Source organism: Schistocerca nitens, unplaced genomic scaffold (genome assembly GCF_023898315.1).
Source record: "Schistocerca nitens isolate TAMUIC-IGC-003100 unplaced genomic scaffold, iqSchNite1.1 HiC_scaffold_380, whole genome shotgun sequence".
NCBI lineage: Eukaryota > Metazoa > Arthropoda > Insecta > Orthoptera > Acrididae > Schistocerca > Schistocerca nitens.
The window spans coordinates 7,699,130-7,718,940 of record NW_026045914.1 but is presented as its reverse complement, the minus strand read 5'-3'; positions in this window follow the sequence as shown (position 1 = coordinate 7,718,940).

Sequence of the window (19,811 nt, the reverse complement as noted above, 5' to 3'; positions counted from 1 at the left end):
CCCCATTTTTGAGCAAATATCACAAACACAAATGACAGGTACTCGCAATCGCAAACACGTTTCAAAGTACCTTTCTAGAATGATATCAGACTCATTCTCCTCCATACATTCATGGCCTGTCAAACTTCCTAAACTCTTCTGAAAATACTTTCCTGCTTGTGAAATAACTACCAAGTGAACTACTTTGAGAGGTATACTTGTCATAGTGTTTGTTATGTTTGACATGTGTTGATTAGTAATTCAATAAAACTACCTTAGTGTACTTAGGCACGTGCATCACAAATTGTGCAGTGTGATTTCAAAGTAAGTGTTTAGTTACTTTTGTCGTTAGGGATTTGCTTTCAGTAATATTAATATAGGTCTCTGGTATATTAAACAGAATCGAATGATCATTCTTGTGATCTTTCCGATCTTGCATTGACTTACTTGCCAGCTCCCATGACCATGGCAAACAGTCCTTTATCCAGTAAGTGGTTTCTTTTTCATACATCTTGTTGTTTAGGACCAATATGTGGCACAAATCTTAAAGGTCATGGAATGTGTCAGATAAAATAAAATGTTTAAGAAACCAAAAAAGAGGAGCCATAAGTTTATGTAAATGCAGTCAAGAATGTAACACAGGAATGGCCGCTGAGGTGCCACCTCTCCATTTCTTCCCTCCTCCTCTTTCCTAATCATGACATTATTCCAATGGAATATTGGTGGCCTTCAATCCAAAAAGATGACTTGCGGCTGCTCTTGGAATCACAGCCTCTGCTAGTTCTCTGCCTGCAGGAAACAAAATTGCATCCTCAAGACTGATTTGAGCTTTTGTATTTCTTCCCAGTCTGCTTTGACTCCCTCTCTCCAAAGATGGCATTCCATATCGTAGGAGGAGAGAGGGGAGTCATGCTGCTCATATGGAAGGACGTTCAAAGTCAACCCTTCTCCCTGACTACCCAGCTTGAAGCTATTCCTGTCCGCATTTTACTTCCTCTCCTGAACTTTTCCATATGTACTGTTTACATCCCTCAGTCATTTGGTGTCATGGACACTCTTCTTCCAGCTTACTGGCCAACTCCCTCACCCCTTTCTGCTGCTCGTTGACTGTAATGCACACCATTCCCTTTGGAAATCTCCCAGAACCTGACAGAGAGGTGCCCTCTAGGCTGAACTTCTCAAGTCACCTTAACCTCATTTGCCTTATTGTGGGAGTACCCATCTTCCTTTTATACTACATGCACTGCTACCAATATCTGGAAATCTCCTGCACTGCCCAATTTGCCCATCATCTCATCACTGTCTCTAGTATGTACTCGAGCAACCATTTACCATTTGCTATCCATTTTCTGACTCCTACCCCACATATATGCACACCCAAATGGCAACTTTCTAGGGATGACTAGAGATTTACTGTTCCCTGGCACCCTTTGAGTAACATAATTTCTCCAGTTGTGATGCCAGGTAGAATATCTTACAAATGCTATCATTACCACCACACAATATTCCATTCTCGCACTTCATCTTTACTGTGCCATGTCCCAGTGCCTTGATTGACTGAGCTGTGTTGTGACTCAACTCACATGCAGAGATGTGTTCTCCATGTTTTTAACCATCATTCTATGATGGCAAACTGCATTCATTATGAACAGTTGCATGCACAGTGTCGTTGCACCCTTCAGGATAGCAAAAATCTAGCTAGATTTCCTTAACTAGTTCTTCTAACAGTTCCAGTACCTCATCTGTTGCATGGGCCCTGCAGGACCAAGATCCATTGGGCTGCTATTCTGTGGAGATTTCAAGCTCCACCCACTATCATTCTGCCGTCCTCCACCAGAAACAAGTGGAGGAGGCTTGGGTAGTACCCTTATTTTGGCAGATTAGCGAGTGCTACAAGCTGCATTTAGTATGAGGGGGCGAGAACTTGCTCTCACTTTATATCGATCCTCCAACACAGTGCTGGACGATGTCTGCATTCAGATGTTGCTAAACCTTTCTTTTGTGGGCAAGCACTTGCTCTTTCTTATGTACAACTGCATCTGGGCAGAGGGCGCAGTTTGCCAAGATGCCAGCATAAAGACACTGTCATTCCCTTACCCTTACCCATACCCAAGCCCAGTAAGGAAAAATACCTTCCTTCTAGTTACTGCCCCATTTCTCCCACAAGCTGTGTTTGCAAACTGATGAAACATGTAATTCATGCCTGGCTGGTATAGTGACTAGAGTGTGGCAATTCACTGACCATTGCACCGTGCGGATTTTGAGCAGGCCGTCCTGCAGCTGACCATCTCATCACTTTGTCAACTTTTGTCGCGTATGGTTTTCTGTGGATATATCAGACATTGGCAGTGTTTTTAAATTTGCAGAAAGCCTAAAACACCTTCTGAAGGATGGGTATTCTTGATCTCTCTACATGTGGCACTTCTGAGGCCACATGCCACATGTCCTTCAGGTATTTTTAAAGTATTGATTTTTCAAGGAATGTTGGTACTGCCTTGTCAGAAACCTTTACCAGGAAGTTGGTGTGCCTCAGGGTACTGTTTTGAGTGTGACCCTCTTTGCTATTGCCTTTAACCTTATGATGTCCTGTCTCCTGCAGGTCATCTCCAGCAGTCTACTGTTGTCCACCCCTACACTGTTACCGTCCCACACCCTGTCCCAGCCTCCTCCTTACCCCCACATGATTGCCTGTCTCATCATGTGCAACTGCTCGCAGCCTGGCTTCAGCTGCCAGACAGTGTGTTCACATGTGTGAGAGTTGCATTTGCGTGAGTATGTGAGTGTATGTTATCTATATATAACAGAGGCCTTGTTCACTGAGAGCTCACTTTCTTACAGTTTTTTTGTTGCGCCTGTGTGCCTTCCTTGGTATTGTTAAATTCATTTCTGAACAGCCATTAAAGCTCTAATGAATGGGCAGGCAGCATTATCAAATTAGTTAAGCAACATTACTGGGTCAGCTACTTGTCAGAGAATATTAACTATAATCTATTAGATCTATTATGAACTACCAGAAAAAAGAATGCCAACAATTAAAAGCTTCCAGATGCATTTGAACTCGGATGCTGGCATCTTAAGTACTCACTTATGTGCCTTTACTGATGTAGATGTAGAATGGGTGCCAAGTTTGATATAGCTATCTGAACACAAACCAGACCTCATGGCAAAGAATAGAAACAGTAAAACTAATGATTCACAGTATCATCCAGTTGCAGGCCTAGGTAAGCCACGTGTTGCAACAAAACTTTTCATCACATTCCATCAGATCTCATCTGTCACATGTGCCAAACTATAACTTCACTTTCCATTACAGTGCTTGTGTATAGTCCAGCACAATATCAACATTGTGAAGTGCACTTCCACAAACATTTGTACAGCAAAAAAGAGATCAAATTTCTTCACGGGGTTTACAATACTATTCAGGTTTTCATCACACGATGTTTGTCTTGTATGGGAGTCCTAGTGTACTGCGTATCGTGCTCGAAAAAGGGAACAGGGAGAAGGGGAAGATAAGGAAGATGATGGCGAGGTGAGTTGCAGTCTTGTGTTAGACCATCATAGCAACAATAGTTGCGGGCACAGATCAGTGGAAGATGTCATGGAAGGCCTTAGAACATAACTGAGACCCTAATTACTAGTAATAGACATAAGAAATAAATGAATACACCTTTGGTTGTCATTACCCATGCCCTGGCTGCAACTCAAACCATTAATGTTTGCTTGACTGTGATATTCCTGCGGTGCTGCTTGTGAGTGGATGACTGTAACTGAGGTATTGTCAGAGGTGTTAGTCATCAGAAATGGCATATTAGTCCAATGCTGATTTCTCTCTAAATGTCAAAAATGTTTAAGGAAATTTTGTTCAAATATGTGGCCTGTCCACAGTGTAAGCTGTGCAAGGTTAAGCAAACGTCCGCAGTATGCGGATAATTTGACTTTCCATCCATGCATGTCACATATCTGGCAGAGTCATGAATTTCTATGTATCCTGTGTTGACATGACAAATATTAAGGGGTAGTAACGTGCATTTTTAAAGCTATACAAATTCACCTCAAGGGTGACTATGGGAATGTAAGTTGCCTGAGTATTGGGAACTTTGGATAAAATATCAATCTGTGTGATTGATGAATCTTTGGAATGTCAGAAGTCTACCCCTACTGTAAACAGAATTTTAAAGAATTTTGTTGAAGGAGGCACTATCAGCAGAATGCCTGGCTCAAGATACTGAACACACAGCAGGATGACACATAGCTTGCATGTAAGAGCCAACTAATCCCTCCCCTAGATATGAAGCAGTTGTAGTGAGTGACCAAATTCCCAGTTCCAATGATGCAGTTCACTGAGGGCCAAGGAAAGCTGTACTGCACTCACAATGATCGACTATAAAACAGGAAATCAGTGAGGAAATGTTACACTGGCTGGCAGCCACAAAGCTCCATCTGAATGCAGTGTGGAAAAATGTATTTTTCACAGATAAGGTGTCTTCCCAAGACCAAACAGTAGTTCAACAGCCGCGAGGGTCCAGACATAATGGGGAATAAGTGGTGACAACAAGTAGTACTAGCCGATTGTCAGTTTCCTGGGGGCGTTGGTTTCCCCGTTGGGGGCGTTGGTTTCCCCGTTGGGGGCGTTGGTTTCCCCGTTGGGGGCGTTGGTTTCCCCGTTGGGGGCGTTGGTTTCCCCGTTGGGGGCGTTGGTTTCCCCGTTGGGGGCGTTGGTTTCCCCGTTGGGGGCGTTGGTTTCCCCGTTGGGGGCTTCAGATTTCTGTGAGAGGAGCAGGAATGCTTCCTCAGTAGCAGGCCGTATGCCCATATTTTGAAGAAAGTGGTGCTGCATTTAGTGTGAATGCTATATTGTGGAGGGGAATTAATGCTACAGGAATAATTTTCACTTGTGTATAGGTCCGCTCATTCAACTGCAGCTGTCCAACATAGACATTAATGTAATGGACTGCCTGTGAGAGACTGCTCACATGAGCACAATGGAAATTATTTGTAAGTAGCATGAACACACTGAGAACTGGCTATGAAACACACCATTTATAGCTGATGCACTTTTGGACTGCTTTTTTTGAAGCCTCGGTGAGGTTGCTTCTTCTGTCAAATGGGTCCAATGCCTCACAGGTTCAGTGCCAGGGTGCATGAATGAAGTCAGAAATAATGGGGCATTCTGAATAAAATGTTACGGACTGAAAACATTTTACTTTTTTTCCTTGTTCTGCTGTGCAGTGTTCTGTCAGTGAGAGCCAGCACAAAATCTCTTGGTGACGGAAAAAATCGAAGATGAGAGAAGGAAATTTGAGCTAGTTCTAGTTGGCATTATCCTTGTACCTGAAATAAATTTATTTTAATTTAATATTTTGAGTATTACATTCTCTTTACTTGCTATCTGCCTACATACATGAAATGAATAAATCAAGAGTGCCCCTTTTTAGGGCTATTTTTTGTTATGTCAAATTCATCTCTCTCCCACTCTATTGCCACCCATCAGACTCGACGAAAAATGTGCAAAATATATCTTCTGTTTCTCTCTCTCTCTCTCTCTCTCTCTCTCTCTCTCTCTCTCTCACACACACACACACACACACACACACACACACACGCATAGACAAATTACAAATTGGAAAGTCTCTCGTGACCAAATAAGAAAACAGGGCAGTAGGATAATTTGTAGTTTCTAAATGGTGTTTATATATAGAAATTGGTCTGTATGCTGCATTTATTTGATGGAGTACATGTGTTTCCTCATGCTGTATGTAGAATAAGAAACAATATGACATTTAATTTCTGTTGGACAAAACGTGTTTATTTCTTGTCTGAATCCTGGGCTACAGCAATGATCTTTGTCCAGAGATTGTTCTTCCTTCATGTAATGGAGGAAAAATGCAACTGTGGACACTGCATCATGTAATTTCCCCATGCATCCTCCACAGCCTGACTAAACACAGCTTTGTTAGAGGCCATCTGATCTTGACTGTCGGTCATTTGTCCCAATCAGTGCTACCTAACGATAGCAAGACTGTGCACTCAATTTGCTTACTAAATCACAATCTGTCTTACATCACTGCACCCTTCAGTAAGAGTGATAGATTTGGTGAGTGGGAAGTAACTATACTGCCACTCATCTCGGACACTTCATACTTGCAGAACTGCAGTGCGATAGGAGGGAGGTAGGGCAGGTGGGAGGGAGGTAGGAGGGAAGTCAGTATGGAACTGATGTAGCAGAAAATCAGTTTGTAAAGTAAGCACCACTTGGTATTAGGCTCATACTCACCCAGTTTATGGACTGCATTTGTTGTTGTTGTTGTTGTTGTTGTTGTTGTTGTTGTTATTGCTATTGTCAGTCCGAATGGGGTTTGATGCAGTTCTCCACTCTGGTCTACCTTGTGCAAGCATCCTTGGCTCTCGGTAACCATTATTAAATTCATTATCATGTATTTAAATCAGATAGGAGGCATACAGTAATGATTGTAACACAGTACCACATGGAATGACTTCAGTGCAGTCACCGCCACCAACTTCTGTGCAAATGACTGGTCAGAGAATTCTGTACTGCCTTCACAGAGTGAATAAAAGTACTTGTTTCTCATGAGGTACTGCAGTGCTGGAAGTTAAGCCGCATCCTGTTAGCAACTGACACAAGCTGAGTGGACCAAAATTCATTTAGTTCACTTTCAGAGGACTAATTCCAGACCACTGCTGTAGCCCCTCAATGAGCTATGGACATTTGTGGACGTGTTTAGTCAGATGTTTTACCTACTTTGCCACTTTTTGTTTCCATTTTAATTTCTTGTATTTCCTTTGTTTTGACTGCCATTGGGACGCTACTTGTTGGGCTGCCCCAGTCCAATTATGCTCCTGCTCAAGTCACTACTCGACAAAAAATTCTTACTTGCAGTTTCCTCTTTATTGGATGTATTCACATTAGTCACATTGTGTTGCTGCTGTCATAATATCAGCTTCCATCCCTGTTAGCCATGACCACAGAGATATGCATGGCCAAAATACAAAGTTGCTCCAAAATTGTCCACAGCAACTGCTCTAACAGCTTCCCAATTAAATGCTCGAATATACCAAAATGGGATAATGATGCATTGCCTGTAGTTCTGTCAAACTGTACTTTAAAGACTTCAGTTTTGAAATTTCCTTTCCCCTCCAAGTGATGTAGGACTTGCCTTATGCGTGTGAAGGAATCCAAATTTACATTGTAGTTGGATTTTGTGTAAATGTTACATTAGTTTCTTGTAAAAGTTTTAACAGCAGTCCCTGAAAGGAATGCCTGATGTTAAGTCATCAGTACTGAGTACCACACTTGTTGATGATAGTTTTGTTGGTTAAGCTGTGTATCCAAATCGGCATATAGTTCCTTTAGTTGCTGGATATAAAATTTTCCAATTGTTTAAACTCCCACACCTTTATGCTGGTTCTTCATGCAGTCACTGTTGCTCTCTGCAGTGTTATTATGAATATATGCTAGGCTGTTACAGTATTTGTGATTTATGATGCCATATATCATTGCTACCAATGTCACATAGTACACTTCAAGACACCCACACTATCTTCTTTGAAATTAGATATACTTTTCTGCATATCACCTTAACACTGTCCACAATATGAAGTGGCTTCTGTCTAGTCATTCACTATGAAACACACCAGTCTCACTTGTTCTGTGTGTACAGGTACAAATCAGTGAGGCTGATACACTGATGCCATTTGCCACTGATGCATTTTTACAGGAGAATGCCAATGATAGCGATTTGGATGCCTACAGTGCTATATTTCAATCACATTGCAGTCTGCTGTAGCAGTGTGAACAAGAGCTATTGAGTGTAGTTTGGGGGCTAACTGAGCATGTGCTAATCAACACAAAATACATAATTCACATAGAAAATAACTATCCAAACCCTAACCAACAATGTACCTTGAACAAACTGCTTGCATCTGTAAGAAGCTCCCTAACAGGGTAGTGTGACTCAATTGAAATGAAAACTTATGTGCTGGCCACACATGTTAAGTATCTGTGGGCATCCCCTAAACACGTTAAACTTCCTTACCTCTGGGGCAGCTATTAGCATGTTGGAATCCAAAATATGAACTTTGATGAAGAATTACTCTAACACAACAACACTCTGGAACAGGTTAGTACACCCCTAAATAGACAAAGCTCATAAAATCATAATGTATTGTTGAGGCCAGTGTCCTCCAGTTTTGTAGGTATGCAGTCATTACAGTACTTGCAGATAGTTTAAGGTGTTTCGATCAGGATTCTCGGTATTCATGTGGCCTTTATAGCTTCCTACAGGGTGTTTCAAAAATGACCGGTATATTTGAAACGGCAATAAAAACTAAACGAGCAGCGACAGAAATACACCGTTTGTTGCAATATGCTTGGGACAACAGTACATTTTCAGGCAGACAAACTTTCGAAATTACAGTAGTTACAATTTTCAACAACAGATGGCGCTGCAAGTGATGTGAAAGATATAGAAGACAACGCAGTCTGTGGGTGCGCCATTCTGTACGTCGTCTTTCTGCTGTAAGCGTGTGCTGTTCACAACGTGCAAGTGTGCTGTAGACAACATGGTTTATTCCTTAGAACAGAGGATTTTTCTGGTGTTGGAATTCCACCACCTACATCACAGTGTTGTTGCAACAAGTCGAGGTTTTCAACTTAGGTTTAATGTAACCAAAGGACCGAAAAGCGATACAATAAAGGATCTGTTTGAAAAATTTCAACGGACTGGGAACGTGACGGATGAACGTACTGGAAAGGTAGGGCGACCGCGTACGGCAACCACAAAGGGCAACGCGCAGCTAGTGCAGCAGGCGATCCAACAGCGGCCTCGGGTTTCCGTTCGCCGTGTTGCAGCTGCGGTCCAAATGACGCCAACGTCCACGTATCGTCTGATGCGCCAGAGTTTACACCTCTATCCATACAAAATTCAACCCCTCAGCGCCACTACCATTGCTGCACGAGAGACATTCGCTAACGATATAGTGCACAGGATTGATGACGGCGATATGCTTGTGGGCAGCATTTGGTTTACTGACGAAGCTTATTTTTACCTGGACGGCTTCGTCAATAAACAGAACTGGCGCATATGGGGAACCGAAAAGCCCCATGTTGCAGTCCCATCGTCCCTGCATCCTCAAAAAGTACTGGTCTGGGCCGCCATTTCTTCCAAAGGAATCATTGGCCCATCTTTCAGATCCGAAATGATTACTGCATCACGCTATCTGGAGATTCTTCGTGAATTTGTGGCGGTACAAACTGCCTTAGACGACACTGCGAACACCTCGTGGTTTATGCAAGATGGTGCCCGGCCACATCGCATGGCCGACGTCTTTAATTTCCTGAATGAATATTTCGATGATCGTGTGATTGCTTTGGGCTATCCGAAACATACAGGAGGCGGCGTGGATTGGCCTCCCTATTCGCCAGACACGAACCCCTGTGACTTCTTTCTGTGGGGACACTTGAAAGACCAGGTGTACTGCCAGAATCCAGAAACAATTGAACAGCTGAAGCAGTACATCTCATGTGCATGTGAAGCCATTCCGCCAGACACGTTGTCAAAGGTTTCGGGTAATTTCATTCAGAGACTACGCCATATTATTGCTACGCATGGTGGATATGTAGAAAATATCGTACTATAGAGTTTCCCAGACTGCAGCGCCATCTGTTGTTGAAAATTGTAACTGCTGTAATTTCGAAAGTTTGTCTGCCTGAAAATGTACTGTTGTCCTAAGCATATTGCAACAAACGGTGTATTTCTATTGCTGCTCGTTTAGTTTTTATTGCCGTTTCAAATATACCGGTCATTTTTGAAACACCCTGTATCAACATCACACTACTAATACAAAAGAAAGTGAGTCACATAGTTGTAAGCTGCCACAACTCTGCTACACTACATGGCATGTCATTTGCGATGTGTGCCACGTGAACTGCTGTGGCTCAACACTTTGGGATCTGCTGGTTCTCAGTAACTTGAAATCGAATGGAGACACTATCAGAATTGTACATGACATAATTTCTCTATCTCCTAACTGTGACAGTCTGTAATTTTATAATGGTCTGTTATTCATTTCCCCTTTCATGAGGGGTGTTCATTCCAGCAAACTATGCTGTACCTTTATTTCAGTCACTGGCAGTGTCCTTGCACCAGCCTCCAAACACAAACGTTGACTTGCATTTTGTGGGCACCTTTGTCCTTCTCTGTGACAGTGGCTGTATATGGCAGCTGTAATGAATTCAGACAATTAAAATTAAAATATTTTGTAGTTCTCCGCTTGGATCATTATGCAGTTTTCATCAATCTCACTTTTATAAAATTTCACATGTATGTACTTGCCACAGCACCTGATTCCTAATCTCCATCACTATTTTAGTTTAGCATCTTCTTGACATTAAAATGAGCATGTGCAGTGAGAAGACAACCACTGCCACATTTCAAGATGTTTGATTTTCACTCAAATTCTGTTGATGTAAAGTTATTCAGCTTCTTAATATTTTTGCAGATGCCACAGAAGTTGAGGATGGAGGAGCTGTTGGCAGGTGAGATATTTGCTTTCTTCAGTAGCTTAATTGCACATTTAAGTTACGACTATAATATTTTATTATGTGGTACTTTATTTTTCCTCTTTTTCTTTGACATTAATATTCCATTGGTGGTGTGCTAAATAATTTTTGTGAAACAGTTTTTCAAAATTCTATACTATAACTTAACACTGGATGTTAATTATGTCATACATAATTCATACTGAAAATTGGCGGTGTTATTGTAACTATGAAAGACTGGTTACAAATGTGCAGTTGCATTGAAAATGTGTACTGTGGTAGATTGTGAGGGAAATGTGGTCAAAGAGAAAAGACAAATTTTTAAGTACCAAATTGACATTTAGAAATTTGTCATTGTAATGTTAAGCAAACATTACAAATAGGCACACTACGATAAGTAGTAATGAATTTTGCCACCTGACTGATGTGTGAAATAGCCTGACCCATCTGGGTGCCACAGTTACTCTCAATCCCTCACCTGCCAAGAGTGTTATTGACTACCCAGTGACAACATGCTACTGAGTACAAGGTGGCTGACTTGTTAGTGGTTTCACAACTTGTGTACTGCATTCTTGAGACCCATCTCATACTCGTGTCACCCCCTCTACTCCCATACCAGCTTCCCTAATTTGAAAATTTTGGAGTTCCCCTTAACTTATGTTTCACAATCCTTCCCTCAGTACTAGCTACCCCTACACTGCCCTTTCCCATGCCTAGCTCTGTACCTGTACCACCTATGTTACCTCCTATGCCACCCCATCCCCTCTATGACATTTGCATTATATCTGTCCACCACAACTCCTCACGCAGTTGTCCTGCAGGTTTATGACTATTTATCTGATTGGCAGAGGGACAGAACGTGACAAATGTTATTCCAGGCTTAGCCTTTTACTGCTTATTTCCAGATTAACCCTTTCATGGCCAATTGAACATCTTAGGCTGATGCATAACACTGTAGTGTTTCCTACAAGTTAAAAAAAAACCTCAGACTATACATACTGGACACTTAAATCATCATAAATAATATAATTTGTTTCGCTGTTCACTTCAGTCTGTTGGGATAACTTTCTGAATCCACAACTGTAGAAATCATGTGATTTTGTAGCAAAGAGCCATGTTCAAAGTGTATTTTCACCCCAAAGGAAGTATGTCAAGATCATTGAACAGAGAGCAGAGAAGATGAAATCTGAGGGTGCAAGATCAGGTGAAAAAGGTGGGTGCAAAATGACTTCTCAACCCAGTTGTTCTATAGTGTTTGTTGCCAGTCTAGCAGAATGCTGGTGACTGTTACTGTGGAATAGCACCACTTCACACAGTCTTCCTGGTTGTTTTTCTGGGACTACATCTGCAAGATATCTGTTGTTGGCAATAAATACCAACAGGAAAGTTACACCTCATGCAAGCAACTCGTAGTACACCACATGGTCACCTACATCTACATCTACATGATTACTCTGCAATTGACATTTATGTGCTTGGCAGAGGGTTCATCCAACTACAATCATACTATCTCTCTACCATTCCACTCCCGAACAGCGCATGGGAAAAACGAACACCTAAACCTTTCTGTTGGAGCTCTGATTTCTCTTACTTTATTTTGATGATCATTCCTACCTATGTAGGTTGGGCTCAACAAAATATTTTCGCATTCAGAAGAGAAAGTTGGTGATTGAAATTTCGTAAATAGATTTCGCCGCAATGAAAAACGTCTTTGTTTTAATGACTTCCATCCCAACTTGCATATCATATCTGCTACACTCTCTCCCCTATTACGTGATAATACAAAACGAGCTGCCCTTTTTTGCACCCTTTCGATGTCCTCCGTCAATTTCACCTGGTAAGGCTTCCACACCCTGCAGCAATATTCTAACACCAGAACTCTCCACAATATCCATAAAATTATCTTGTGTGGATGCTCAAAAGTCTATGTGGCACTGCTGATTTGTTTGGAGTAAAGCATTCCTTTCCGTTCTTTCTCTTACATTAGCATAAAAACAAAATTTCTAGTCATCAGTAACAATACAGGTTAGAAATGGTCAGTGGTATTCACCCACTAATCAAGAACAAGCAAGAGGGTAATGTACATACAGCCAACCACTGATTTATATGGTTTGGCATGTGGTACCCATATTCTTTATTGTTGAACCTTCTCCTTTGTATTCAAATGCTGCACAGTGACGGAATGGTCATACTTCATCACATTTTCTGGTTCTTGAGCGCAATGATGTGCATCATCGTGGATTAATGCATTCAGATAATCTTCATCAAATGCTGAAGGTCTTTCTGAAAATGGAGGGTCAGTAATGTCAAAACAATCATCCTTTAAATTAGAAAATCTTTCCTTGCCATGCTCTGTCCCATGGCATTATCCCCATACATGGTGAAATCGTTACCATTGAAACCACTTATTCATAAACACCACTGTTCTCATTTTGCCCATTTAGCCATTTTAAATTAAAATGTAGCAGTGCTTTGTGTCAACATAATATTCATAGAATGACAATTTACCTAAAAGAATGTGTCCACATTAAGTGAGAACAAGGTAATGTACTTCGGAGAAATGGTGGAAAAGACCACTGTATCCTTTGATCCCTAGGCATATGAACTTGTCTTGGATCACATGTAATGCCCCCAACAACACAAAACACAATGATGGGAAAGGCTGACTTAAAGCATACATTGTGTGCTCACTGTTACATTATTGGTACCGGCTGCATAAGTAACAATAACACAGTGCACAGTGTTCACTTAAGACGTCTCTCTTTTTTTGCTCCCAACATTTAATGTTCTAATGATGTACCAACATCATAATGCATTGATGATGGGTTGTTTAAAAAAAAATGTACAAATGAAATGAACTTTGTGACAAGGCTGAAGATATATCGGTACATAGGTCACTGCATAGAACTATATGGAACATTGTAGATGTAACTGTAGATGTGCTCCAAGGAAGTGTGTGGGGCCCTTGATATTGATGTTCTATATTAATGACATCACAGACATCCTTCTTTTTGTTTTTCTGTTTGGGGTATCTAATGACCACATACCAATTTCAATGCTTCCTCCTTTGTTCTTCTTCCAGGTTTCCTTCGTCTTCACTATCTATCCTTTTTTCATCCTCAGACCATTCTGACCCTGTCTTCCTCTTCTTCTTCCTGCCTTGGAATGCTTCCATTTGCAACACTTTCTTCTTGAAAGCCTGTCATTCTGCTGGGTCTTTTTCTTGTATTTCTTTCCAAATCTTTCCTAACTACTTGAATCTGTCCTGTTGTTGACATCTTGTCCCAAAGATGCTTATCATTACTTCTTAATATTCATACTTACGGATTTCCTAGCAGCCTGAGTATTTTTCAAATGATTCTTAATTCTAGGACTTGAAGTTTGTATAATTCATAATTCAACATTAAACATTCACTTGCATAAAGACATTCTGGTTTTACTACTGTGCTGTGGTGCTGTATTTTCAAATTTTTAGACACACACATCTTGTTGTAAATGTTCATGTTTATATCATATGCTTTCTCCATTTTACATACTCTTTTGTCTACAGCAAATATTTTTGAAGCCATTGCCTTGAATCTTTCCTCCCAAATATTTAAATTTATAAACCCTCTTTATCTGTTCATTATCTGTTACTAGGATTTCTGGGTCATTTTTTTATGTTTGTCCTAAAAAAATTTTTCTACAGAAACTTTTAAAGCTGCTTTGTTAGCTATTCCTTCTAAGAGGTTGATTTGTATTTCTGCATTTGTTATATTTTTATAAAGAATGGCATAATCATTTGCAAATACTAGACACTGAATTTCAGTATCTCTTTTTCCTGAAGTCTCCAGTCTCATTGTGACAGCTTATGTTCTTTGCCTTTTGTTTCAATTATCTTACTATTTCCTCTAAGATGCAGTTGAGAAGGTGTGGAAACATGTTGTCACCCTGCATTTCACTTGTTGTTTTGAGTGCCTTAGGTGTTTCACACCAAAACTTTACTTATGCTTCAGTGTGTGGGTGTTTCACGAATAAGGTTAGCTAGTTTAGTGTAATGCCAAGTTCTCGAGTCACTTTACACACTGTTTACCTGTCAATCAAATGCTTTTCTAAAACCTGTAAATGTTAAAACTATGTCTTTAGAATTCGTATGGACTTAAAGTTGAAATTCTGTTCTGAGCCAGATTTGATCTTTCTAAATCCACTCTGATATTCTCCCAAATGGCTGTCCAGTGTTACTTCTCTCTTGTTTAGTAATATTGTTAAAAATATAATACAGCCCACTGGCAACAGATATATACCTGTGCAATTATTTAGATAATGCCTATGACTTTTTTGTGCACAGGATGCATAGGAGCCACTTTCCAGTCTTCTGGAATCTTTTCAGTTTCCCATATTTCTTCAGACATAATCTGAAGGTTAGTTGTCATTTCTGCTTGACACCAGTTATGGTTGAGATGATTTTATTTCTTCTCCACTGGCTTTCTTGTTTTTCAGGGTTTTTCTTGTTTGTTTGTTTGCTGTAGGTGGTAGATCTGCTTCCACGTTTTCATCAAATATCTGGAAATTCTAGCTAACAATTCAGTTCTCTACAGTTCAAGAGTTGATCAAAGTACTTTCTTAGTAAAAAGAAAGATGATGAGACTTACCAAACAAAAGCGCTGGCAGGTCGATAGACACACAAACAAACACAAATATGGAAACATGTTGTCACCCTGCATTTCACTTGTTGTTTTGAGTGCCTTAGGTGTTTCACACCAAAACTTTACTTATGCTTCAGTGTGTGGGTGTTTCACGAATAAGGTTAGCTAGTTTAGTGTAATGTCCCTTAGTGTATGTGTGGATGGATATGTGTGTGTGTATGGATATGTGTGTGTGTGCGAGTGTATACCTGTCCTTTTTTCCCCCTAAGGTAAGTCTTTCCGCTCCCGGGATTGGAATGACTCCTTACCCTCTCCCTTAAAACCCACATCCTTTCGTCTTTCCCTCTCCTTCCCTCTTTCCTGATGAGGCAACAGTTTGTTGCGAAAGCTTGAATTTTGTGTGTATATTTGTGTTTGTTTGTGTGTCTATCGACCTGCCAGCGCTTTTGTTTGGTAAGTCTCATCATCTTTCTTTTTAGATATATTTTTTCCACGTGGAATGTTTCCCTCTGTTACTTTCTTAGTAATTTACATGTGTGGTTATTGCTTAGACCTATTTTACCATTTTCGTCTCTGATGTAAATACATTGGAGTATGGTGGCCCTTTTTGAATAAAACCATGACTGTATGTATGAGAGCATTTTTTCATCTGTAGTACACAGTGATTCTTTTTTATCACTAATTATGATACTCGTGTCATCTGCAAATAGTAGAATTTTGGCTGAGCTGTCTGGAGCCTGTATATCATTGATATAAATTAGAAACAACAGGCCCAGAATGCTGCCCTGAGGAACACCTATTTAAATTTGATTTGGTTCAGATATGGGTTTATAATTGTGAATATTGTTGGAAGACCTCAGCTCAACAACTTGTGACCTGTTTTACAGATAGGATTCAAACCAATTTTTAACGGTACCACTGATGCATATTGCTTCAAGTTTCCCTAGTAATATTACATTGTTCACAGTATTGAAGGCTTTGGCTAAATCTAGATTAATTCCAACAACCTGTTTATTTGACTCAAAATTTCTTACTATTTCTGTGCAATATGGCTGTTTCTGTACTGTGCCCTACTCGAAAACCATGTTGACTGTTATTTATTAGTTTATGTTTTTCTAGATATTTTGTAACCCTGATTTTCATTAATTCCTCAAGTATTTTGGAGAAGGATGGGAGGAGAGATATAGGTTGGTAATTTTCTATTTTATGTCTGTCACCATTTTTGTATAGAGGTATCACTCTAGAGATTTTAAGTTTATCCGGAAATATCTCTTCACTAAGGGACAAGTTTGCTATGTGCACTATAGGTTTGACAACACATGGAGCAATTTTCTTAATTATTGATACAGGTACATCATCCAAACCAGAGGACAATTTGGATTTCAAGCATTTAATGACTTTTTAGAACTTCATGCTCGTCTGATGGGATTGCCATCTTGCTGGTATCTACCATTGGAGATATCACTGTTGGTTGTTGCTTAAATTTACTGCTTAAAGTAAGGGGAATATTAACAAAATAATTGTTTACATTGTTCGCCTTGGCATTTTTTCTATGGGGATATTTTCATTATTTTTAAGATGGATTTCCTGTTCTTTAGTTTGACCCAATATTTTTTTCTTTTTTTTTTTTACCACATCATTCTGGACTTGTTACTAGCCTGCCTTATTAATCTATCATTACTTAATAATTTTGCTTTTGATATTACTTTTTGGTAAGTCTGTATGTTCTCACATACTCACCAAACTGCTGATCATGACATGTTTTTAACTTTAAACTTAGTAATTTCATGGTTTCACTTGATGTTTTAATTCCGGGTGTAGTCCAGGTCCCTTTGGATCCAGATGATCTGTAACTCAAAAGCTTTTTTGGGAAGCACATTTCAAAGTATGCCATAAAAGTGGAAGCAAATGTATTGTAAGCATCATTTGTGTTTTTGTGCCAAGACCTCTGGCCAAACTGCATTTTTAACATTATTTTTGAACTGATTACAATTTTCAGTAGAGAAAAATCGTTTGTACTCCTTTTTATTTTCCCCTCCCTGAGAGTTGCAGTGAGATTAAAGGTTAGTGCATTATGATTTGATAATCCTATATTCACATTTGTAACTGCAACTTCATGGGTGACCACATTTGAGAAGATGTTATTTATTAGGCTCTCACTGGAATCTGTTGTTCTAGTGGGAGCTGATACATGGGGAAACAAGTTGAAGCTTTTAGTATGTCTAAAAACTTGTATTTTACTGAACTCTGGACCAATAGATTAATATTAAAGTCACCACAAAGAATTATGGTAGAGTTCTCATTTGAGAAAAATGTTGAGCATTTCTTCCAAATTCTTAAGAGGGACTTCAGTATCTCCAGATGGTGATCTGTAAATTGCTGCAACAATTACTTTCTTTTCTATGATTAATGGTTTAGCCTCATATCTTAACTTAAATTTAAGCTTGGGATTTAGATAAATGCATACACCACCACCTTTGACATTTTGCCTATAGTACTGACTGGCAAGTTTATATGTGTGACCAAAATGACTTAAACTATATCTGTACATTGTATAAGGCTCAGTCACAACTTCTGTGCATGGCTATGACAGGTGGTGTGGGCAGCCTATCAAGTTAGGCTGTGGTCTCCTGATCTCACATTTTGTGCTCGCTTACTCAGTTGTGCAGGACTCTGACACTTGTCTCACTCCTCTGTCAACACAGCTTCCCTTTCATGTCATTTGTCTCCTAACACTGCAGTCAGGTGTCATGTGGTGTAACTATTTAATACAATGATGTATTATATTCTGTACCTTATCTTCTATACTTCTTCTCAAACTCTGTTATAATTACTTTAAAATTCAAAATTGATGCCTTTGATGCATCACATTTTTATAAATAACTTACTATGTCACTTTTGACTTAACAAATTATTTATTCCCTTCATCATCACACTCGTGAACTACACTAAAAGAACACCTTCATTCAGTATAAAAGAGACACAATAATTTTGAAGGTTCCTCTTCTGTGTCTCACAACATACGTCAGTTGAAATAACTCCTTTGGCAGCCTATGGCTTTACAGGACAGTGTGGTGACCCCACAGAATACTTATTTTCACACATGTAGTTTGTCACCCAAAGCTGCTGTGATAGCTGTACAGTGCTGAAGGTGCATATTGTCCCCTGATGTAAGTCACCACACACAAAATAGAAATAACACTAATGAACAATATCTGTATGTTTATGTTTGACATGTTGTTTTCTATTGCTCTTTTCATAATGTGTACACAACACTTCTTTCAATATGGCATTCACTGATAAGAAGTCATTGTTATGTGCATCTCTCCTCTGGAGTGGTACGTACAAGCACAGTCTGTGAACATGGTGCTCAGTGAACACAGTCCAAAGTTTTTTAAATTTTTTTTCCCATATGCCATGAATGTGGATTTCTTTCCGTAACTATGAATTTTGAGATTGGTTATAGCCTCAGTACATTATTGTCCATGATAAAATACGCAAATTTATCCTCAATTGCAGCCATAATTTAAGAGCATGTCACTAAAGTGAACATAAAGTACTTGAAAGATGTTTTCCTCTCTTTGTGTACAATAGTATCCAGTGCAGAACCACAGCGGCTGCGGACACCGGAGGCTGGACCCAGTACTGGGGCTGGGGACATACGTGCAGCGAAGTCACCTGGTGAGTAAGAGTAAATTTACACGTAATTGCAGCCTTAACTAAAGCAGTACATAAAGTACTTAAAAGACGTTTTACTCTCTGTGTGTATAATAGTAGGCAGTGCAGAACAACAGCGGCTACGGTCACCAGAGGCTGGACCCAGTACTGAGGACATAGGTGCAGCGAAGTCACCTGGTGAGTAAAAGTAAGAGCCCACTGTGGGAGGCTTACATTCCTGCTCTGTACACTAGAGAATCAAATGTATCTGGACACCTATTAGTGGACATTAAGATTTTGTGTTCTCCTTTATGAGGACTTGAACACTTCTCGGGACACTTTGACATTTCAAAATCTCTGTGGGTGGATGCCAACCCATTCTTCCTTCATAGCGGATACCAGACAAGGTAGAAATATTGGACACAGGGTATGAAGTGAAAATGCCATTTATAACTAATTCCTAAGACGATCTATTGCTTTCAGGTTGGAACATCGGCAGGCAAGCCGCCTTCAGGAATGCCACTGGTTATAAGCCTTTGCCTAACAATGCTGATCCATGAGAGGTGCAAGTGTTGAGCTGATCAAATTGGTCGTTGACTGTGAACTGTTCCTCTGTTGTGTATAGTACACAATACTGTGAAATATGTACTTACCCTTCTGCATTTATCATATCCTGAAGTACAATAAGGGGAGAACAAGTTAAAGAGGAGAAATTGCATATTGTTACACTGCCTGCTCTGCACTGCATTGTTGGCAGTAGAGGTAATGGCGGATAATGTTCACTTAGTAGTCACCACATCCAAATTCTTCAGTCAGATACCCACGGAGTATAGCACTGTTTGTCACTCCAAATCTCGTTTCCACTCATCCACTCACCAGCAGTCATAGGTTTTTATGCTACAGTCAGTATGACTTTATGTTGAACAGAAATATGTTGTTTCCAGCAGCTGCTCAGCCATTGTAACCAGTTTTTTCTAACTCCCTGTACACAG